Genomic DNA, 25545 nt, shown 5'->3' with positions numbered 1-25545 from the left:
TCTACACTTATTCACTTCCCTTGAGATAAAGGCACAGATTGGGAAAATTGGTAATGATCAAAATAAGTGGTAGTACCAGTTTATCATTTAACTAATAATGATATTTACACATACAGTACCACTTATTTTGATTACTTTTCACAAGCTGTAATACGGTGAGGTAAATTATTTTTATAATTATATCTCTAGTATAACCAGCAATTTCAAAAGGGGGTTCTTTTTCCAAAAAAGTGAACCTTTTACAATGAATCCTTAGTGTATATAGATCAAAATTTACCCAGTTTGGACCTTTTCCTGACAAAAAGGGTGGTACTTTTGAACCCCACTGGCTATGGGCCTGATAACAATGATAAAATATAAATTGTTTGTGACGAAATTTTAGGGTAAAAAATGTGAAGAAATTAGTTAAATTTCTGCAAATTGAAGCTGAATATCAGTCTGATTAGTTTATAATTTCTGATTTCCTGAAGTTATGAATTTTATTGTAATTTTTACATTTTCACAAGTGGCATTTTCAAGGTTTGACTTTGAACTCCCATGGGTCTGAAGCCTTGAGCTGAATGTCCACATAAAAGGTACCCATTATCCTCTGGGGTTCTACGACTCACATATCATTGCTTAGCATGTCTCTGTACTTGGACTTGTTTTATTCCATTTTTAATTTGATGATTAAGTCATGTCTTCTTGTACTATTGGTTTCAGATAGTTTTATTTATGGGGTTTTGTGGCTTTTAAGGTCTTATTTGGAAAATGACATTAAATTTTTCAAATGTGTACAGTATACCCTTAACAGTAGTATATAATTGAAAATTCATGTTGTTAAGCATTATGCTGTATTGCATCAAAATTGACAAGAAAAAAATGTTGTATACTTCCCATGTTAATTTGGTTGTTCATCATTTCAGACTTTTTAATATTATTTTTATCTGTTTTTTCATCTGTCTGTCCTGTCAGCAGCTTTGCTGCCTTTTTACAATTAACATGCCGCAGGAGGTAATTAGATAGTAAACTTCATATATTACTACAGTTCTGTCTGTATTCAGGTAGATAGTAACACATTCAATAGCTGTCAATAAACATGTTTAGGTGAATGAGCACCCATGGGAGAAATGTCACACTCTTTTTTATCAAGCTCTATCATATCTTGTTACTCTCTAATTGATATTTTCAGACATAAACCCAACAGACTTTTAAGAACTCCCTATTGAACATATCCCTTCCAAACTTTTTGCAGTGCATGAAATATATTCATGTGTACAGGAAGTACCAATGTATGAAACATAATTGTGTATTAAATGTTTAATAGCCTATTAAGACATTACCTGACAAAAATGGCACATAATTATGAAAACTTGTAATAATTGCAAACTTTTAATTTGTAATGGAATGGGAAACAAAAGTTGCTATAGTAGTAATAAAGCTGTGCAACAGTCTGATTTAGTAACTCATTCACCATGTAATTCATTGTTTAAAACCTTAAATTATTCAAAAACATGTTTTTTAAAAGAAATGAAGTACCACATGAAATGCTATACTTACTATTTGTAATGTTAGTCTGTCCTTACATGCCAACTGCTCAGTTGCTAATGTTTTTGTAAGTTGTCATCAGTTGGTAAACTGGTTTTAGACATATTTGACATTTGGAAAACAGATTCCTGGATCCTCATTGGCTGAATGATATTTTGTTTCTGGGATTGTCTGCAATTCTTGATTTGTCTGAAATGTGTTAATGTAAGCAGTCTCCACCTTTGTTCTCTCCCAGGAGATTCACGTCATGTTTTGTTCAATGACATATGTGGGAAGGAACGTTTTCCTGCAGATCTCAAGGTCTCCTTCTCTCACTCACTTTTGTCACTGTCTATTGCATGAAATTTACCAAGCTTTTAGATTCCTTCAGACCACAGTTTTATCTTGCTAATTGAATGGTCATAATAAAGTCAGCAGATTTCTTAAGGATGACAAATGTGATCATTCGGTTGGTAACTCAATCTCTGGGGAATCTGATCTTATGCATGCTTGTGTCCTCAGTATGGCTATTGTATACAGTTCATCTCTTTTGCTCTGGTCTGTCTGTATTTATAGCTGAAGTCAATCCTAATGATTTTTTCACTTTCACTGTCTCTGTAAAGGATTGGCTTAGATCCTATTGGAGGAAATACATATTTATTTTCATTGCTGAGTTGGCAGGAAATTGGTCTCTCCAATGTGCCAAGCTGCTATTGAGTGACCCTACCAGGAGAATTGAAGTGCTGTAACTGAAAAATAGATGGATTAGTTGTATTGATTTTAAAAATCAGAAGAACTGAATGTTTTTAACAGGAAATAATAAAGACTTACCAATAAAAACAATTCAAAAATTGAACACTTAGTGCTTAAACTCAGTATTTAAATGTATTGATTAAATTAATCTTTAAAATGACCAAGAGAATTAAAGCCCTATAAGGTGGCAATTATGATCTTACACTGCCACTGAAAAACAAGGAGTTGAAATATTGTGAAGATTTCATTGATTCTTCTGCCCCTAGAAAGCAATTAAGACAACTGAAAAACAGTATTTAAAACAAACATGGGCTGTAGTTTACCTAATAGCAAAACCAAACTTGATATGAAAAAGAAAACCTACAGTTTGTTTACCTTATAAGGGAAAAAATGCAATTGATCACCAAGCTTAGTATGAAGCTTGTACTGAGTTTCTTTCTTACTGTGTTAACCACTGAATAAGATTTAAATTACAACTAATGTCATCATCTATAGCAGACAAAAAGTGCTGTGAGATACACAGGATCCAGTTATAGAATGATGATGCTTTCAGAAATGATCAACATAGGTTTTAAGAGACTGTTGTGTAAAAGCTACGGAAAAATGAAATTCAGTGAAAAACTGCCCATCATAATAATATTGATAAATCAGTGTTTTGTGTTTCTACAACAACAAGTCCCAGCTTTCTTTTTGATAAATGTATAAAAGTTTTGACAGTATACAGCTTACTGTACTGTACAATCCTAGAACTGCCATGATGAACCTATAAATAAGACAGACTTCAATCAACTGTACTGAATAGATGACAGGTTTGTAATGATTAATAGCACTGGGTCATGAGAATTTCTTTCATGTATTCTTTATACTGCTTGTCTTCAGTTTCCTCTGTCTGATGGGTTCTGTTTAGTTCCTCACAATTGTTGAATGGATCATTGTCTAGTTCTGAACCACTTTGGAACTGGCTTGAAGAATTCATGCTGTTTGGTATCATCTTTTGAATGCAATTCATAATTTAATTTACTACGCTCCAAAGATGTGGTTGAAAGTGACTTGGTCAGGTGATTGAAATTAGCCAAAGCTTGTTCATAATATTGAGAATTATCTAGACCTACGGCTTTAAGACATTAATTGTAGGTACCATGCAGTTTCATAAAAGAGCTATATATAGTCCAAAATCTGATTTAAACTTAAAAATAGACTAAAAATTATGTCTTTTTCAACCCAAGTTAAAGCACTTAAATTAAGTGGAATGTTTTGTAACAGGAAATACGTACCTTATGTTTTAGGCCAAGATGCACTTGGTTCCAATGAATGTCTATGGGTTTATCTGGAACTCATGTAGGCTAAAATCTTTGGTCTTAAAGTTAAAACCCATTTTTGGGTTAAAGTCAGTATAGCTCTTTTGTGAAAGCATGCAGCCTCAGAGAATATTATATCTATATCGTGAACATTTCCCAACTGTGTTTCAACAAATACAATAATGTCTACTGTGAACAGACATGAAGGTGAGGCTGTTGATAAAAAAATGGGTTGCGGTAATATGACTTATTAATCATTTAACTCATAGGTACTCAGAAAGCTGTATGTGAAGCTTATGGATTTGAACAGTTGTGGGTATCAGTTGAATACTTCATATAATACTTTTTCTTAGATGGCATTTTTTAGCAGTTCAGGTACTGGTATATGTGTTTCAGATAAAAAAAATTACCCGGAATGTTTCTAAAAGAAAACCATCTAGAAATTATTACTGAAAGTCATGAGCTCACAGTATTGCAATATATATTAGTTTGCCTAACCACTGCATTAACAGAATCTTATTTCATGTATTTATTCATAAATTATCAGCAATTCCCACAAATTGAATTAGCCCTACATTTGTTTCCACTGTTCTCAAATGTATGTCCAGATTTTTTTGGAAGAATGTAACTGTGTTGTTTGAATCAGTTAGAGATGAAAGATGTTATTTTCTAATGTACGCATTCAAGATCATGTCAAAGAGAACAGAATGATAGTTTTAATTTTTTAAAACTTTATGTTAAAGTTGTGTAGTTGTTGACATTGATTGCTCTGAGGTACATTTATTGACTTTTAGACTTTTGTCAGACTCAGTGAAAATCACTGTAGGCATTTTCCTCAAATTGGCAAATCCAGAACAGCATTGGGAACAAGAAATGGTATCACATTTTTTATGCAATCAAATGCTTTTTCCTTGTATGCTTTCCCTGTATGGAATCAACTATTGACAAGTACAAGTAAGGAGCTGCTGGTAAGCACCAAGAAGCACTTTAAATAATCATTTTTAAATCTAATTGTCCAGATTCAGCTAACACAATGTGGTCTGCCAACATTAAAAGAAGATGCCAGTGACTAGATCTTCTAGATACATGTTCCAAACAAAGAAAGGATACATGGTACAGGTATATTGATTTAGTTATTTAATTCCATGACATCCTGATACCTGGTGTACACTAGTGTATATTTAGACCCATCAATAAGTTATAAACATCTGGCGCATCTTCATATCATTCTTTTTGTATAGAGTTACAAAAATAGATATTAATTTTGATCAAGTGAACGGTAATAAATTATGTACTGACAGTTCATTCAGCATTCAGTTTTCATTTGTATAAAATCTGCTTATTAATAATTTCTGTTTATACATAAACAGTGGTCACCAGTGCAGTGTCTGTTGGTTGATTTTTTTGCTTACAGTCTTCATCAGGCAAAACGAGAACTGTTGGAATGATATAACAGCATGATGAAACTTTTCAACAACGTAGAACATACTTTAGTAATGAATACAGATAGCTTGAAAATTCTAAACAATATGAATTACTTGGTAAGGGGACCAGGTCAGTGTGTGTGGAATGCAGTTACTATAATCAACAAATTGAAATTGAAATAAATTGAGATAACTTAGTCTGAAATTTTGTCAGGCTCTGTTTTTTTTGTTTTTTTTGCTCAGATAAGGAGAGTTTTAGTAAATAAATGTCTCTTTTCTGTGTATTGATTCCTGATTTATCACTTGCAAAGTTCTATGGGAATAGGGTAATCTACTTCACTTATTTGCCAATTACTTTCATTAATGTCAGGTGACTGTGATATTTGACTGTCTTTTATATTTAAAGTTTTGAGCATATATGTATCGACAGTATGCCCAGTTTAAGCACCCTGAGTATGAGACTTTAATAGTTCAAAATTTGTGGTAGGTGCTGATACCAGGAATGGTAAGTGGAATGGTAAATTCTGCCAAAAATAATCAAACCAAGAAATCCTGATAGATGGTTATTTGTGTATTGTCAGTCACAAGACTGGACACTATACACTTTTTCCTGATATTAGTGTGACAGATGAAGTCCCAAGTGTTGGGATGAAAGCCTTGAACAGGCATGCTTTTAAAAAGTTTGTGCAGGAATAGTGAAAGATAAAAAATATCCCCTACAAAACCTAGTCACCTCTTGCCTGGTCACACCATACTATATTTTGGATAACATTGTGATTTCATGGTCAATTAATTATTAAAATCACGATAGATCTCACTTGAGTTTGTCATAATTAAGAGTTATCTCTCTCAATATAAGGAACATTTTGGTACAAAATTTTTACCAACTGCTTTAGTTTTGAAACACGCCTGTTAAAGGTGCACTAAGGAGGAATTTGGTACCAAATTTCATATTTAATGAATTATCTCTGGGTAAACATAATTCTCCCTGGATTTACTAACTTTTAGTCTTACATTCCTGACACTCACCATAAGTCTGTAACAATTTTGGAAAAAGCCAAAGATCACACGTACCCAGCACATAAGCGGAGGTTTTAAGTATACCCCATTCATTTCCATTGACTCGATTTCCAGATATTACCAGCCTCTCGTGCTGTAAATTATGCTCTTTTCAAACTGTGTCAAGATGGTTGACTACCAAGGATGGGAAGGGGACTGTGAATACAATTTTTTTTTGTTTTTTTGCGATATTGATTAAGGCCATTAATCTGTCATTTTATATTTAAATGTTTTGATTGTCCTCAGATAAGTTCAACAAGAAGCAATCCATGCACTTGGAATGCATTTTAAGTCCTACTTTGTGTGGCTTTACGTTTTGTTCCAAGTTAAACATCAGTTCATTATTTTAAGTTGTCAATTATTAACCACATATTGGTAGATTTCTTGATTGAATTAAATATTTCTTTATATCAGTCTTTTGAGGTGCACTTCTAATTTGGGATGCTTGTATTTAAAGGGATAATAACTCTTCGTATGATATCTTTATTTCACAATAAAAACATTGTTAACAACTCATAGAAATATAATATATTCTGTTTTGCCACAAAAACAGCAGTTATAGCTATTATTCTGATATCTGAACTTGTCTTCAGATCACGTGACTTCCACTGATGGCTGTACTCTCTTATAATCTCTTAAGAGATTTTAACAAAAAACCAAACTTTTTAGAAAAAAAACAGGGACTAACTTTGAATGCAAAAATGGATTCATTAACCATTGGTAAGTATGGGAAAATTGTTGTTTACTCCAGGAAAATTCATTTTTTGGCCAAAACGAAGAGTTATTATCCCTTTAAGCTGTCAGGACCCATTACTCGTGTGTTTTTTTATTGAGATGTCTATTTGTAAACTCATTAAAATAAGTTTCTTGTAGACTTTTAGGTAGTGTTAATGGCATTGATCTGGAATTTGCATTCTGTCAAGGATATAATAATTATGTGTAATTCAATCAATTACAATTTGTTGATTGATGCCTACTGGTACATGATAAGTCAAATATGACATACCACATAGATTTATATCTGCTATCTGGACCAGTCATCATGACTTTCCAATGTCCCTCGAAATTCAGGGTAGGGTCAGTTGACATATAGTCAATAGAAACCAACATGTCTTGCCAGAATTAAATCAAATGGTGGCAAAACAAGGGCCAGTCAATCTACTGGGCAAATTAGAATCAAGGTCACAGGTAAAATAAACACCGCAACCAATAATCTATTAATTGGAACAGTGTTTCATCAATGTTTGGTCTTGACTGCTGCATCACATTTTGCTTCAAGACCACAAAAAATATTCTGCTGAGATTAGAATTTGGCTTTAAAAAGGTTCATATCTAGTAAGAATTTCTTGGTCCAAAAACAGGATACTTATGGAAAAAATACTTTATTCTACACAAGATTGATGTCACTTCTGTCAGTTATGGACTTGTAAGAACTTCATCTCTCTTGCAATATGGTTGCTTAGATAAGGCTTCCAATTGTTCATTTTCTTGCCTTCCTGCACATGTTACCAAATGTGATCTTGTTCCATTCCACAACAAAATGTGCTTTTTTGTGCAGCATGGTATATTGTGACTTGATCACATACACAAGCTATTACGACAGACAGCCTAATCTGTTTCATCATGGCATTATTAAATTATCAAAGTGGGTTAATGTTGCAGATTGAAGGCAATTCTCTAATTGGACGTAATAAGGAGACAGTCCTAGTAAAGCTATCACACTGCTGATTTTTACACTATAATAACGGACAGTTATGTCTAATAAGCAACTACTCTGCATCCTGACATCTCTATATAACAAGTTCTTAAGGGTACTGATCATTCAGATAACAAAAACTAGGTTTTTCCTGCATCCATCTATTTTTTCAATAATCCCCCAACAATATAAAACATAAAATATCGGTGTTTATATTTCTTGTTGCTTAGGTGAGATGGCAATCAGTATGGGGCATTCATCCTTGAACAAAATTTTATCACAAAAATTGGCATAGGTAATGACAAGTGAATGGGCTTCAATCCTGTGCCATCATTTTGGTTTAAAGTGTTTTTGTCATGGAGTTAATAACAATTATGTATCATTGAACAAAGGCTCTATTTTGCTTTACAAACAATAAGACCAGAACAAAGGCTTTTATGAAAAAATTGGTGCTAGGGTTTTGAAATACTCAATGGTATCATTAAGTTGGCATTGACATGGTGTTCCTGGGTGCTCAGGTGAAGAAGAAATTTGAGAAACCAATTTTGCCTTTTTTTTACCCAAAATTGCATTTATTACATCATCAATAGCATCGCATTTGTGTAAATGCTAAGGAATTTAATCAATAAGCAATGAAGATCTATTTTCCAATAAATGTATAAAGCAGTAAATATAAGAATTTTTTGGCTAACCTTGGCAGTACCCGTATGCATACAAAGTTTAAGAAAAACTGCATGAAAGTAGAAGGGACATTTTTGTATTAAATTAATCAAGGATTGTGAATGATGATAATTTAATTTATTAGATTATTCCTTTATCAAAATATATAAACTGTATTAATTTTAATAAAGGGGACAGACCTTTGGCAAGGAAAAAGCAATAAACTTTTTAGAAGATATAAGGATACCAAGATTCAGTTGAAATTGCAATCATTTCCTTCTTTTCAGAATAACAGCTGTCTCTCCTGAAAATTTATCAAAAGTTATAAAGAGCCTTTTAAGGAACCTATTCCACCAACAAGCAGACAAACTCACAAACAAACCCAGGCTGATGAAAACATAACATCTTTTGTTGTCAGAAGTAAAATTAGTTTGTGTATACAGTAACCTATAAAGGCTTATATCAGCAAGGCATTGTAGGAGTAAGGTTTTGAAGACAACAAAATTCAGAATGTCACCTGAAAAAAATTTTTTGATACCTACTACCAAGGTTGAAGATATTCACAGATATATCTGTGGCTAATTCATGACACAGTTCTCTGCTGTGACCCTGTTCTGAAATCTCAATGATAATTACTGGGTTGGTCATTGTTTGCAACTGCGTATCACTGCCACTTAACAAGTCCTTGCCAAATCTCTGACAGTAATCAAAGCATTTAAATGCTCTGACCTTAATTGCCTGATTTGCTGTACTGGATCTCAGTTGTCACCTTGATTGGTCAATGAAACTAAAAACCAAAGAAAATGATTTTAAGCCACCACAGAAGTTTATCATAATGCCAAAAGAAAAAAAAATCAACAGGGTAAGTTTTTTTGGTTAGTATTTAATAAAATTGCCACATATATGAGACATTGGCATTGTAAAGAATCTTTCTCTAAAGATTCCTGCTGTCTTTTCAAACTGAGTGTAGCTGCTAGAGTATGGCTGTATTCCCAGAGCTTTTAGATCGATCTATCCCCGCGGGGAGTCTCACTAGATTACTGTCAGATAATCCGGCTTAAATGTCCGTCCCGCCTACTACAAGCTGTAAGGGGGTAATTAACTTTCGTGTCCGCCCGGCTGACAGCTATTTAGCGTGAATCCCCAGGGAGTTAGGTCGATCTAAAGTTGATCGATCTTATCTCTGGAAATGGGGTCTAAATAATTTGAATACTAGCTTAATTTTGCAATTTTAAATTTGTGTCAGTTTTTCCTTAAATTTGGTATACATTACAGAAAAATTATTTGGTCAAAGAGGCATCATCCAATTTAAGTATCTACAATATTTTTATAAGCCTTCAGCTTATCTTGATAATTTTTATGAAGATTTATCATCATTGCCAGCATATAAATAATCTAATTTCTGGTTTTCCTATAAAATGTTATTGCTTGATAACCTTACAATGCATCAAATGTCAAGACAATGACTAAAATAAAAGGCATTTTCTCAGAAAAAGATAGAGTAACCTATGAAATTAGAATAATGATGAAATAAAATGTGATAAATGACATTCTGCTCTTAGACAGAAACTGGTTCAGTATCTTTGGTCAGATAAACGTCCTTTTCTGCATTTGGATGAAAATTAATCAGAGATCTGATAGGGAATGGACTTCAGGGTTAATGCTATTGTAAAATACATTCACAATGAATTATCAAGATGAAAAGATAATAGTATCTACAATATGACATTTTATTTTGCTAATTCCCCATATTTTGCCCCTACCAGTAATTGAGTCGACTTTTTTTATCTCCATTTTGTGTATGGATTCCACGTGTGGATCATCTCATGTCCTTTTTTTTACTTAATAGCTGGTAATTGATGTTTAAACATGCAGGTATCATGCAGAAAATGTGATGATTACCAGGATTGATTAAAATTTATGTACAAAGCAATATAGATCATTGATTTTGAAGGCAATCATTCTGATAATCCCAAGTGATATAATTGGATGGATGAAGATACAGATGGTGCACTGTTCCTATACATGTATGATGGTATAGTACAGGAAGTTCAAACGTTCTGATCAAAATGAACAGGGGGTACCCAGTTTAATCTCACAAATATCAGAGCTGTTCTCATGTAATTAGTTCTTGCATCTCTCTGTTGGTATTTCTAATCCTGTGAGACGACTTATCTCACCTCGACCAGGAAACGTGATGGTCAAAACTTTCACTTAAGATACCTCTGGAGGTTTCTTTGGATTGTTCACATACATGCGTGAATTTACGTTGGTGCCTGAAGCAAAATGGGGTTTGTTGGTTTTAAAACCAATCTAAAAAAAATACCCACTGGTTTGTTGTCTTAGATATCCAATTGTTCTTTTTGCAAACATTTGTTTTCTGCAAGTTAAAATTCTAATTAAGAGTATTACATAAGATACCATGAATTATTTTTGATCTATGCGCATTCATAACTGTAGATTTGGATTTGCTTTATCCAAAGCATCATTGCTGAATCAGTTGTCTCCATGGAGCAATGATGAAAACAGAGTAGTTTACTGTCTCTGTGAACAATGATAAAAACAGAGAAGTGTATTCTCAGGTGAAAACAAATCTCCATCCACCTGTTTATCCCTTCCTGAGAGGATATCCTGTTTCATATATCACTTTTGAAAAGTGATCATTTGAGAGTTCACAATAAATCAAATATCAAATTTCTAGAAAGGTACTTAGTCAAATACAATATCGCAGAACAGCATTTTGTGATTTGTGATTTTACTTGTGACACCCATAATTGATAGGACAGCGCCCCACAATGTTTTAACAACAATAACAAAAAAAAAAAAAAAAAGAAAAAGAAAAAAAAAAAAAAAAAAAAAATATATATATATATATATATATATATATATATATATATATATATATATATATATATATATATATATATGCAACTTACATCAGAAGGTATACAGGTAGAAAGTTGGAATATTGCAATTGAATCTCTGAAGCATCTTGCAAACAACCTAACCTTCTGCTCACTGCCCTGGAGGGCCACTTATCGAAGGAATACATACATGTATATAATTGTCTTGTAAATGACTGGGATACATTGGCTACAACTTCTCTCAAATTTCTTTGAATTAATTTTATTAGGTGCCTATGGGTATGAAAAGTTTTGCACTCTGAGATTCCCAGCATCCTGCCACTATTGAAATCTGAATCAATTTGATGTCAAATGGTGTATCGATGTTCACTAGTGTGAGACTTAATAGGCAGGGGAACTTAATTGCATTCTTGCATGATTGTTGTTTCTAATCTCCATATAAAGGTTACTTCAGACCCAACAACAATTATATTTTCTGTCATGGGGCCACATTGTATATGTAGTAATTTGCAAATTGCTGATGAATATGCTGGGCTCATGCTTAACAGAACAACACTTTTAACAAATGACTGGAAGAGATTCAGTTCATAATAAAGGAAAGAAATTTGAAAAGGTCCATTTTTCTTCAAATGGTTATTGATGAGGGTGAATGGAAGTTGATAGGGATATGAAGATTTTAACCCAATTAGTTGAATTTTAAAAAAAGAAAAATTGATTATAATAAAGTAGTTGGGGGTAATTAAAACAACATGTTTTACTAGTTGAATTAATGTCCATGCAGTTAAAACATTTTTTGCACATAGATAGGAATTGCAGCATGACAGTCAAAATTGATGGGATTTGAGATTATTATATTGGAGCAACATCATTCACAGTGTTCATCAAATTTGGAAAAAGAATAAGGGAGAAAAAAATGTTTGCTTCAGTATGAATGTATGCAATAATTCATATTCGTAGGAACTGATTCATGAAGTGCTAGTAATGTGTAACAAAATTGATTAAAGCAGCAAAAGGGTTTTAATGTGTGAATTTTGTATTATTTTCTTCAAAAACAAGTATAAATTTGAGAAAAAAGAGAACAAATGGAATTGAAAGGTTTTATCCAGGGATACAGTTTCAGATTGCTGTCTTTTGTAATATCAATTTCAATTTTGGCTCTTAATTTCTTTCATGCACCCCTTGTAATGGGGAATACCAGCCCGCTTGGCGCCAGGTGTCGCTAGTGTGAATTCAGTCCTTCCTAGGTCGGCATGTTGGATATTGTATACGTTGGACTGTGGTACTGGCCTTAATAAACATGCCTCAGTATTGTTGTGTACCTGAATGTCAAAGTCGGCAAGGTGGGCATAATTTTCTTGAGGATTCAGGGCTTCGTTTGAAGTGAAGGGTTGCCCATGTCAACACACCTTCCATGTTAAAGGGTCAGTTACAACTTGACCCAGGAACAGTAATTAGGCCCCTAAAGATAGACGAGTTGCCTCAAAAAGAATACACGTAAAAAGGTTAATTGATCTTGGCAAAACTTATAAAGTTTTGGAAAGAGAGCTCCATAGCAAGAAAGTGCCCCTAGGAAGTATGATTTATCAAAGTGCGTTTTCTTATGTCCGTAATTTCAGAAGAGTTGTCAGTAAATATATATAAGTCCCGGTAGCCTACTACCCGCATAAGGTTGTGTTATTAAGTAATATCCTTTTTTATTGATGTATTGAGCATGACCGGTAATGTTCATTAAATAATTATTTTTATTTAAAATCATTATTCAGTACCTCGTAAGAATCATAAAACTAGGTATAGTTAGATAATTTATTTGTTCATGTATAGATGCAATTTCTCAGCCAATGGAATAATGCATGTTTGGAAATCTTTATGTAACAGTTTAAGAAATAAAATTTAAAGAAAGAAAACATTTTATAAATGAACAGTTTTTGTTCTTTTTTTACAAAATAGCACTTCTGAATTGTTTTACTTGAGTAGAAACACCATATTATTTCATCGCTCTGAAAATTCATTAAAAAGCAGCAAAACCAAATATTTTATTTAAACAAAATAATTATTCAGTCCATAGTAAAAACCATGAAACCATATAATACTTAGATAATTTATTTGTGCTATAACTTTCCTGAATATATAGCTGCAATTTCTCAGCCAAAGGATTACTGTAGGTATGGAAAACTTTTTGTAACAGTTTAAGAAATAAAAATTAAAGAAAGCAAACATTTTACAAATTAACAGTTTTTTGTTCCTTTTTACAAAATAGTACTTATGAATTATTTTACTTGAATAGAACCACCACATTATGTCATCACTTTGAAAATTCTTTAAAAAGCAGAAAAACCAAATTATTTGCTGTAAATACAACTAGCAATTTATTTCATCCCGCTAAAATACTTTACAAAATAGCATCATGGGTTTTTTTCATTACAGTTAAATATTATTAAAAACAGCATAAACACATAAGTACTTTTTGTAAAGAATATAGCACCACCAAATTATTTCATTTTAGTGAAAACATTTTTTAAAATTGCACTTCAAAATTATGATTGCAGCTAAAACCATCTCATACAGGGGTACTTTCTATAAACTGGTTGACACATACTTCCTATAGTGTTTTTCATTAAAAAAAGTTATCCTGGGCAAAATACATGTAGAAAAATATCCAGCGTCAGAATGAATCAACCCCACAAACAGATCTTTGAATGTAAACACAGCAAAATAGCAGAATGGGCGATTTGTAATGAACATCTGGCCTTCTAACTTAGTATAGTATTCGCGGGTTTTCTTTAGGCCCAGATTCGTGCACGAGATACACATTCCAAAAAGGGGAAATCGGGTCCGGGTCCAACTGTCATGTGTCTGCAATGGTTTTGGACACAACAATTATTCATACAGTTTGTTCATATACTTCTTCTCTGTAGCTGACATTATCTCTCCAAATCTGGAAGCAGTGATCCGCCATTGTCTCTCCTTGTGTCAGATTGCGCTCTTTCCTTGTTGTAACTTGCTATGCTCAGTGTCCTTCGCTGTTTGTTCCTCAACCTGAAATAGTCATATCCCATTAAAGCATGGTAGATGGTTACAGCATTAAATAGTTAAGATACAATTTTATATTTCTATGATGTCACACATCACCTAGTTTGATAATTCTTTCTCATATTTGGGCCTGATTCTTAATATTAGACCTCTGTTTTCACTTACATCATTCCCTCTATCCATGCATTATTGTTTTCATGGCACTTGGCAATAGTTGTTGTCCATCACAGCCGCCTGTAAGTCAGCTTTAGGGTAGGCATAACTGGTGGCTACATCAATCTTTGCCGCTGATGTGAAGTGACGGGTAAGATTCCTGAAGTAATCATTTTATCCTGCTCTTGAAGTTGGCTGTCCTGGGGGTCCTGAAATCGACAGTTTCAGGCTTTGCCCCCAATATATGGGCCTTCTTTGGGTAACCTTATAAAGAAAAAAAATAAGTACATTTACTAAGTATAAAAAATCTTCGTCTTTCGTGCTACTAAAACAAAATATGAGCGTAGGCCTACTCGTACCTACAGTAGTCTACATGTACATAACATGTCAGATTTGACACACACACCTCGACTAATGTTCGATTTTTTTCAAGGAAAATAGTTAGCATTCTTGTTTTTCAAGCACTAAATGAAAAGAAAACACATACCTTTCAGTCAATTCACATTTTCATCCAGATGTTATGGCACCACATTCAAGTAAATTGCGTTTGAGTTGGTCCACTGTCAGCGACGCGTGCACACGCTCCATGTTAAACTCTGGTGTAAAGCCGTGAGCGAGATTCTGCGAGATTTAAGAAGGACTGCTTTCACCCCCACGCCATCTAGCGGCAGACCCTTAAAGCGGGTATTCCCCATTGCTGAGAAATACTTTTTGAGCACCTTTTCAATTTGTGACATCTGTTAGAAACCTAATTTAAGTAATGTGTCTTGCCATTGATTTCCTATCATGTTTCCTTTATCCTATTAATACTGCCACTTGTTTTACAGGTGAGACTGTTAAATGGAAATTTGCCAATGGAACCTACCAGTTTAACTGCAGACCCAAGGGTTAAGCTCAAAACTCGAGATAAAATCTTTCTGAAATCCTTGCAAAACTGGCGACTTTTTCAAATTATAATGTGACATGATGTGATTGACATTTTTCTTTGATAGCATTTAATGTTAATATTTGATCAATAGTTGACGGACCTGTCCTAAAGGGACACTGGTTTTTATGTAATTTACCTGTCCTCTCTGCCCATTTTACTATCCTATTTTGCTATATACAATCAATAAGGATATTCCTCTATAGTTGTCCATGATATCTTGTGGTCCCTGCTTCTGAACAGCATAGAGTACTGCCTACACCCATCTCTTTGGGTATACACCTAGGTCCAAAATGCTGTTGAATAGTATATTCAAATATGATATGATTATATGGAGTGAGTTCTTATAGAATATTCTACACTAATACCATCAACCCCAGGCGCCTTTTTGTTTTTCATATCTTTTACTGTCTTCGTGACTTCTTATTAAGTTCTCGAGGGTCATCATTGGCACAGTGCTCACAATAATAGTTATGCTCTTCCAGATCTTGATTTACCTCTTTTGATTTTGATCTTTCTGTTGCCTGCGGTTATATAGTTGCTTAAAATATTCAAAATACTGGTCACTAGTTACGGCACTAGATGACGAGCACTTTTTCCCTCTGATTAATTTCCAACATACAAGTGGATCAGGTTTCGACTTTTCAATATTTTTCTGTTGCATTGTTTTCCACTTATTTTGTTTTTTACGACAAATTTCTCTACATGATTTTTCAGCTTTTCGGGAGGTTTCTAGATCTGTGTTGTCATAAGTACATCTGAATTTTCTCAACAACTATTTCTTATAATGCTTTGCGGACCTGCATTTATTGTCAAACCAACCATCATGTAACGTTCTGTGCATCTTGTGGGTCATTTTCATATCACCTGTCACTCTTTGCATAACGTCCTCCATAAAATCCACTGCTTCATCAATGTTTTCATGCACACATTCCTAGAAGTCATTTAGCATGGTCTTTGGCACCTTATGGCTTAGTTTTCCAAGGAATCCATCTTTTCCTTCCTCACTCCAGACAAACTTGGAGTAGGGTGTGAGATTAACTGAGGTGCTTGCATAAGTGTTTACATTCTCATTTTTACAGTTCAGCACACATTCTAGGGGGAAATGATCCAACAGATCTATGTCCATAACCTCAAGGTATGTGACTATGTCATAAAGCTACATAGTCTACTGTACTATGACCATTAATTGTTAGGAAATTCAGGCAAATTGAATATGTTTTGCCACTGATTTCCTATCATGTTTCCTTCATCCTATTAATATTGCCATTTGGGTTATAGGTGAGACCCTTGTAAAAATGGAAATATGCCAATGGAACCTACCATTTTAACTGCAGATCGAAGGGTCTAGCTCTAAAATAGAGATAAAATCTTTCTAAAAACCCTCACAAACAGGAGCCTTCAATTTGACAAAAACCCTGGACCAACATCAAATTGGATCTACACTGATGTAGTCTAACAATCTGATACATATAACAGATAGAATAGAAGTTATGTTTGTAGTTTCACTTTTATGAAAAATTATCATTTTGGTCTGTCATCACTTGTTGTTATGATCACTTGGGAAAGTGAAAATTTGAATCATCGTACTAGCTGGTTTGGTCCAACTCTGCAGGGGATTCTCACTAAAGTGCAATCAGTGAAATTAGCTTAATTTTCTGACAAGCCTCTTTGAGCAACTAGAGGGTAATTAACTATTGTGTGCTGATTAAGCCAATTCCACTGATTGCATTTTAGCATATATAGGAATCTCCTGCAGAGTTGGACCAACCCAGCTAGTTTGATGTCTGAACCTGAATGCTACTTCTTGAAGGGTTCTTGGGCTAGTTGCTGAACATTGGTTTACATTTAAAGACCACATATTTCAATATAGATATAATTTCGAACATGTTTTAGCAAGTTCAAACTGAACAGAAGGTTCAGGTGGTAAGTTTACAACTGATCATTACTTATCACAGTTTTTTTTTGCATCTAAATCAATGTCAGGGAAATACAATATTCTTGCTCTTGGGGAAGAAAGATAGAGGTATAATTCAAGGTAATTTAGAGAGGTGAGGACATCATAGTTTTGCAGTTGTTATTGGGGTCCTTTTAAAATTAGTATGTGTTAAAACATTGGATAGCACTATGCATTCTCTAATGCTCAATCTCAATTAGAAGGCATTCCCAGAGATTTAGATCGATCTTACTAGATCAACCTAACTCCTGGGGGTTCACGCTAAATTGCAGTCAGCCTACTCGTGCACAAAAGTTAATTACCCCCTTACAGCTTGTAGTAGGCGGGATGGACATTTAAGCCGGATTATCTGACAGTAATCTAGTGAGACTCCCCACGGGGATAGATCAATCTAAAATCTATGGGAATGCTCCCTTAGTAGTAATGCCAGACAATTTTTGGGAGGCTATTAAATTCTTTGAGGAATTCACATGCTTTTATCTTATATTTCCATTATGTTGTTGCTGGGTGTTTAATGTCTAGGTAACCTTCGCATTGTTTAGATTTAATAACGTTTCAGACATTTCTAAACAACTTCCCACAAAATTCAATCTTATTTCTGATTTGCACGTCATTTGCTGTTGAACAGTGATACCTCTCAGAAACTATTGCATGACCATTTTTCTTCAAACATGTAACAAGGCGTAATATGTAAACCATCAGCACGCAGGATGAGAAAATTGCTTTGTAAGAATTCATTCAGCAAACTGTCTGTTCATGAAAGCAGTATGGGGAATTAATGGTTGACTTAGTTCAATGTTTTTTTAAAGCAAATTGAAGGTTCAGTTTTCAGTCTAGAGTGAAATTCCAGTTGTTTTTAACACAATAACAAAATAAAGAAACAAGGAATATATGTTGAGGTGGGCTTATTGGAGTTCCACGTGTGTCTATGTTTACCATTGCAAAGTATATTATGTATATTATACGTATAAGTATATTATACATTTATGGATACTTGTGATTGATGTATTCCTGTTTAGACTGACATAAAGAACCCCATGGAACCCCATCTACTACTTTTGAGTTTGGCAGTCAGCACAGTCATTTTAATGTGGACAATTATGCTATTACTTTCCAACTATAATTTAAAATAAATGATTTTATTTATTGATGATATAAAATGTTCCATAAGATTGAAATTTGCAAAATAAAAGCCAAGGTGAAAATTAAACTTTTTTTGTATACAATGAATAGTATCTTATGGTGTTGCTTCTACTTGGCCAATTTCTTCCATCTCATCTGGATCTCATCTGGATCAACCAGTTAACCGGAGTACTTGATGTTTAACCTGGACACCAACGTTCTGCCATTTGGTGTTTTTTTTTGTTTTTGTTTATAAGGTCTGTACATCTGTACAAACATTACTGTGTACTTTTTAAACTCAATTCTAAAATGTATTTAAAGGTAATATGAAAAATTGCTGTGCATTGCATTATGTTATACACTTTGTCTCTAAGGGGGCACAAATGAAAGATTTCCATTCAAAGAAAGAAGATGGACTTGTATGAACATACACTTCTATTATACTGTATTGAATTTCACAAGTCCGGCCTCTGCTTCAAAGACTTAATCCCAAGAGGAAGCAGTTGGCCAAGAAACATAGTTGTTTTCTACCCACTTTCCTCTTTATTTTGTTAAATTCAAGATGTGCTCTTATGCTGAATCCAATTAAAACTGTAAAAATTGCCCACACACCAAAAAGTACTTTGTCGCACCATGCTCTAGCCTTGTTACCCATGAAATGCTATATTTTTGTGTTTGCAGACATGGCGAAAACTCTGGCCCATAACTGGTCCTTCAGACCAAGGAGTTACAACAGTTGTAACTCCTTGTTCAGACCAACCGGGCAAAATATCTACTGGTCCTACCAAAAATTTTATATCACTATTTTTCCTTAAATATTTTAGGCTTCTAGGTGATATGGACATTTATTTATGGTGGAGTAGGGAACAGGAGGGGGATATCTCCCCCCTTCCCAAAGCCATGAATAAGGCTTTGGGGCTCATCTCCACAAAAACTTTGAAAAAATGAAACTAAAAAGCTACTAAATGAAACTAAAAGGTGATTCAGACCACCATCAAAAACCTGATAGTAGGTTTAAGTTAGCCCAGTCATTTCTAACCTATCCTGAAAATTTCATCAAAATTCATCCATAACTTTTTAGTTAGGCTGTGACAAACAGAAAGACCAAAGGAGGTGAAAATATAAACTCCTTGGTGTTAGTAATTAAAATGCACCTTTTGCACAGAGTTTTCTCTAAGGTTCTATTTAAACTAGTATGTTGAGGATAATCTCTCCTGTGTAAAATTTACAATTTAGGCACCATGAACCCAATTAAGTTCATAGGGAAACCATTTGGCAAGCTGTGAGAAGATTTTGTCCCCAGAAGTCTATTGTATTGACTATTTGTTATGGTTCCAGGTTGCCTTGGTTTGGCTAGGTCAGGTCCCTAGTGAATTTCTATAAGGGTTTAGTCATATTCTACTTCAGCTTTAGCTTCAAAATTGGTCTCAACTTTTAGGTCTCAAAATGAAACTAAAAAGCTACTAAATGAAACTAAAAGGTGATCCAGACCACCATCAAAAATCTGATAGTAGGTTTATGTTACCCAGTCATTTCTAACCTATCCTGAAAATTTCATCAAAATTCATCCATAACTTTTTAGTTAGGCTGTGACAAACAGAAAGACCAAAGGAGGTGAAAATATAAACTCCTTGGTGTTAGTAATTAAAATGCACCTTTTTCACAGAGTTTTCTCTAAGGTTCTATTTAAATTAGTATGTTGAGGATAATCTCTCCTGTGTAAAATGTACAATTTAGGCACCATGAACCCAATTAAGTTCACAGGGAAACCATTTGGCAAGCTGTGAGAAGATTTTGTCCCCAGAAGTCTATTGTATTGACTATTTGTTATGGTTCCAGGTTGCCTTGGTTTGGCTAGGTCAGGTCCCTAGTGAATTTCTATAAGGGTTTAGTCATATTTTACTTCAGCTTTAGCTTCAAAATTGGTCTCAACTTTTAGACCCAAAATTAGGTCTACTTTAGTTTGTGTAAATCCCGTTTGGACCCCACACCATATTTTCAGAATTTTTCTCTAAATTGCAGTCTTATCCATGTTGAAGGGATCAGTTTTGTTTTGGTTTTTGTTGTACCAGCTGTAGTCCACTTAAAGTTGGGGCCCATATATTCATATCAGCAGTACAATGTAGTTTATACAAATTAATCACATGGGGCCAATGAACACTTTAAAAATGTGGACAATACATGCTCATCGTGTAGGCTGGCAGCCAGCAATTTCAAAGGAGGGGGGTGGGGTGGATGTTCTTAAAAAAATTGACCTTTTATAACCATTTGTGGGCCAAAATTGAGAAATGAGATGGCCCTGGCTACCCTCTATCAGAGCCACAATTTGATCTTTCACTAGATATGTCTCTGGTTAGATTGATGGTCAGGGATGGATCCAAGATTATTTGAAGGGGGGTTCGCAGATGCAAACTGACCCCCTCCCCCTACAGGTCTTGGCCTGCTCAGAGGCCCGAAAACTTTTTGGTATTTTAAAGGGTGAGGTGCCATTTGGTACAGTTTAGAACTATGATTCAGCTAGTCAAAGTTCTAATTTCAAGACGGGACCATTGGGGTGATTTTTTTCAGAAATCGAAGGGGGGTCATGTCTGCCCTAACACTCCCCTAAATTCACCACTGTGGTTATTCTCCATGCTGTGACCCTGTAATGAAATCTCAAGGATGATTACATGGCTAGTAATTGTTTGCATAACTACTCAGTCACTGCAGCTTCACAAGTCCCTGCCAAGTCCCTAAAACTGTAAAAAGTGCCCACACACCAAAAAGTACTTTGTTGCACCATGCTCTAGCCTTGTTACCCATAAAATGCTATATTTTTGAGTTTGCAGACATGGCGAAAACTCTGGTGCATAACTGGTCAGTTGTAACTCCTTGTTCAGACCAACCGGGCAAAATATCTACTGGTCCTACCAAAAATTTTATATCACTGTTTTTCCCTAAATATTTTAGGCTGCTAGGTGATATGGACATTTATTTATGGTGGAGTAGGGAACAGGAAGGGGATACCTCCCCCCTTCCCAAAGCCATGAATAAGGCTTTGGGGCTCATCTCCACAAAAATTTTGAAAAAATGAAACTAAAAAGCTACTAAATAAAACTAAAAGGTGATCCAGACCACCATCAAAAATCTGATAGTAGGTTTATGTTAGCCCAGTCATTTCTAACCTATCCTGAAAATTTCATCAAATTTCATCCATAACTTTTTAGTTAGGCTGTGACAAACAGAAAGACCAAAGGAGGTGAAAATATAAACTCCTTGGTGTTAGTAATTAAAATGCACCTTTTTCACAGAGTTTTCTCTAAGGTTCTATTTAAACTAGCATGTTGAGGATAATCTCTCCTGTGTAAAATGTACAATTTAGGCACCATGAACCCAATTAAGTTCACAGGGAAACCATTTGGCAAGCTGTGAGAAGATTTTGTCCCCAGAAGTCTATTGTATTGACTATATGTTATGGTTCCAGGTTGCCTTGGTTTGGCTAGGTCAGGTCCCTAGTGAATTTCTATAAGGGTTTAGTCATATTTTACTTCAGCTTTAGCTTCAAAATTGGTCTCAACTTTTAGACCCAAAATTAGGTCTACTTTAGTTTGTGTAAATCCCGTTTGGACCCCACACCATATTTTCAGAATTTTTCACTAAATTGCAGTCTTATCCATGTTGAAGGGATCAGTTTTGTTTTGGTTTTTGTTGTACCAGTTGTAGTCCACTTAAAGTTGGGGCCCATATATTCATATCAGCAGTACAATGTAGTTTATGCAAATTAATCACATGGGGCCAATGAACAGTTTAAAAATGTGGACAATACATGCTCATCGTGAAGGCTGGCAGCCAGCAATTTCAAAGGAGGGGTGGGTGGATGTACTTTAAAATTGGACCTTTTATAACCCTTTGTGGGCCAAAATTGAGAAATGGGATGGCCCTGGATACCCTCTATCAGAGCCACAATTTGATTTTCCACTAGATATGTCTCTGGTTAGATTGATGGTCAGGGATGGATCCAAGATTATTTGAAGGGGGGTTCACGGATGCAAAACTGACCCCCTCCCCCATCAGGTCTGGGCCTGCTCAATTAACTGTCTTGATTGCTGTCAGGGGGACTTGGCAGGGAAGTGGCAGTGCCTGAGTAGTTATGCAAACAATTACTAGCCATGTAATCATCCTTGAGATTTCATCACAGGGTCACAGCATGGAGAATAACCACAGTGGTGAATTTAGGGGAGTGTCAGGGTGGACCTGACCCCCCTTTGATTTCTGAAAAAAATCACCCCAATGGTCCTGTCTTGAAAATAGAACTTTGACTAGCTGAATCATAGCTCTAAATCATAGTTCTAAACTAAACTTCAAATGGCACCTCGCCCTTTAAAATACCAAAAAGTATTTGGGCCCTTGACAGCAATCAAGACAGTTTATTGCTCCTCTGTGACAGCAAAAATAGCTTCTTATAAAAATATTGTTGCTTTAGGATGTCCATGTGTCTTGTTTCAGCAGACAGACAAGACAAGACTGGTTACGTAACCAGTGTTAATCATATAAGGGCAAAGCCCAGCTCCCATTTAAATCCTACAGAGTGGGTACAATGCCATCTACAAGCATGCAGATTTAACTACTTCCATCTGGACAAAAGTTACAGGGTCCTCTAAGACAAAATGTCCACATAATAATAACTGGGGTCCTGGAAGAGGGTAAGGTGGCTCCTACTTTGATCAATTTTGATTCAGGGCCAATCTTTTCTGCCCAAAAGAATGGTTCTTTCAACCCCACCCACCCACCTTGCCTGTGGGCTTGTTCGTTTTTACTAGACCCCAGTCTTGAACCAAAATATTACTCTGGACATTGTTGCCTTGCTAAATGCTGTATATTTAAAATTGTATATTTGTTTAACCAAGTTCAGAAATCCACATTATTTGTGAATAATACATTTATAAATAATAATAAAAAAAAACATTTACTTATTTTTTTGGTCAAATGGTTATTTATATATGTTTATATTTGATCATGATAATAAATTGTTTGAATCCAACTCTTACTGCTAAGTATTCAGCTCTTCAACATGCAGATAAAAAAAAAAACTTAAGCAAATTGAAAGTGAAAAAATTTGTCAACTTACATTTGCGAGCACTACAATTCCAACTGTAATCCCAAGTTTTATGACAGCCACATTTATAGTATAATTGCAAACATAAGCAGGAAATGCAACATGTGTACCAATATGTGGAGCATACATGACCTTTTTTTCTGCGGAAATGGTCAAACCCAAAGGCAGCTTTTTTATACAGAGCATTTTGAAAAAATGGTTGGTTCTACCTGTAGTGCCTTTTTTTAATGAATGACCATTTCAGGGGTGGATTGAGGCTGTCTTCTGGGTCTTCTGGAAGACGGTCAGATTTTCAAGTTTACATTGATGGGTATCCAGTGTTTTTTTCTGTCAGAAGACGGTCAAAAATAGAGGATGGATCAACAAAGATAATTTGGAAGACTGTCAGAAAATATCTCTGGATCCGCCCCTGCATTTGGCTATTTGGAAGAGGTGATAGAGATGACAACCCAAATTTTTTTCAAAGACAATCAACAGGTTCACCTGAATGCATTTAATCATATACATGTTAAGCAGAGATGCTATTCAACCAGCTAATACCATAGAGACAGTTCCCTTACCCTGCCTGTGAGAAGAAGTTATTTCCTGTCTTTACCATCCTGTCTTTACCAGAAAAAGGCAAAAGTATTGAGACATATATCATACACAAGCCTACATGTTTACCTCATATCCTATACAATGCCTGTCTAAGCCTAAATATCACAATTAAAATTGCAAATAACAAGTGGGAAGTATGGGGTATTATATAATGATTACAATAATTAATACACCATAATTAACAACTTATTATGGATTGGCATGCAAGAAAAGGGTAAAAATGCCTGGGGAACTTAATGACTATGTTGTGGGATTTTATCAGCTTATTACATGTATTATCAGGCCTGTTAAGCCAGCAGTTTCAAAGAGATCGGCATCTGTTCTGAAAAATTAGACCTTTTTATCCATACTTGATTAATATAGTATAAAACTATAGATCGAATTTTGATTCAAAAGCTCACCTTTTCTGGCCAAAAGGGCATTTTTTCTGTGCCTCTCCCCCCCCCTCCCCCCCAACACACACTCACACACACAAACAGACATAAGTCTATAGGCCTGTGAAGCTATCTGGAGTGCTGCCACTGAAGGAAGCCTAAATACAGTAATGAGATTGTGTCGTTATCACTTTTCTTACCTGCTGTACCAGACGTAGCCAACAAATTAAATCAACTTGTACTCTTTAGTTTCTCAGCCATGTGGGACATTAATTGAGCTATCTTCACTGATTAACTGAATTCCCCAGTAGCAACATAATGATGCAACTTTTACAGTTAGGTGTAATGAAGTGTACTGGGTGCACATGTGTACTATTGGTATTTGTGGGATGTAATCTAACAAGGCCTATACACATCGCATTTTGATGATCAAACTTCATTCACTTCCAACAGACTGTAATAGATATGTGACAACCTATCCCCCCCCCCCCCCCCCATATACTTAATCAGTCAGGTGCCTTCCCCTCGACTTATATATTTAAATTCTATCACCATTAGTTTAAGGCAAAATTTTCCAACTGCTATACCAGTATGTACTGGTAAATTTTTTTTTAATTATTTAAGCAAGTTATATATAATTTATAGATTATAATAGCACAGAGTAGTATTACATAATTGAAAAAGAAGCATTTCTTTGAAGTACACTGCGTAAATGTCATGTTTTGAGTTTCACAGATTAAATGACATTTATTGTCTGCAAGAGACTGAATAATCATGCAAGTACAGTTGTGAAAGCAGGCCTAAGACTCATGTGGTGTGTGTATCTTTGTGTGAGTGTGTGTGCGTGTGCCTATCCAGATAGAAATTACGTCAAACTGATGTTTTGACACTGTTTATCAAGCAGTAAGTCCCTTCAGCTTGCATTAACAAGCTTAAGCTTAAGGTAATTACTTAAGGAAATTATATTGTTACATGGGCACTGTGTCAGTCATATCCAAGCAGAAAGTTTACACAAAATAAATACTTGTGCAA

The 25545-nt window shown here is 34.8% G+C and overlaps 2 protein-coding genes and 1 long non-coding RNA gene across 11 annotated transcripts in view; 1 reads left to right on the top strand and 2 right to left on the bottom strand.

Moving 5' to 3' along the window:
• LOC106155140 (stabilin-2-like) overlaps positions 1–25545 on the top strand; it is a 112607-nt gene that overhangs the window by 52593 nt on the left and 34469 nt on the right. The window lies entirely within an intron of this gene.
• Positions 1–25545, bottom strand: part of LOC147761260 (FMRFamide receptor-like) — a 54657-nt gene that overhangs the window by 19913 nt on the left and 9199 nt on the right. For 2 of the 5 annotated variants that reach the window (XM_087014560.1, XM_087014564.1), the window contains exons 1-2: positions 24103–24553; positions 1540–2255 (exon numbers count right to left, since the gene is read on the bottom strand). The gene's annotated coding sequence lies outside the window, so the exon portion shown is untranslated. Of the gene's footprint in view, positions 1–1539; positions 2256–2462; positions 5734–8938; positions 11209–24102; positions 24554–25545 lie in introns of those variants that run through there. The other 3 variants (XM_087014562.1, XM_087014563.1, XM_087014561.1) reach the window with 3 other exon arrangements.
• LOC147761261 (uncharacterized) lies at positions 13050–15146 on the bottom strand. Of its 2 annotated transcripts, XR_015335143.1 has the most exons (3): positions 14931–15146; positions 14456–14707; positions 13050–14296 (listed from the first exon to the last, which is right to left on the bottom strand). It is a non-coding gene; the product is annotated as an uncharacterized LOC147761261 (long non-coding RNA). The 2 variants fall into 2 exon arrangements; XR_015335142.1 differs by having other exon boundaries at positions 14456–15146.

Source organism: Lingula anatina, chromosome 6 (genome assembly GCF_051362555.1).
Source record: "Lingula anatina isolate TDL-2025a chromosome 6, LinAna3.0, whole genome shotgun sequence".
Classification (NCBI taxonomy): Eukaryota; Metazoa; Brachiopoda; class Lingulata; order Lingulida; family Lingulidae; genus Lingula; species Lingula anatina.
This window is presented reverse-complemented; position numbering and strand designations above follow the sequence as displayed.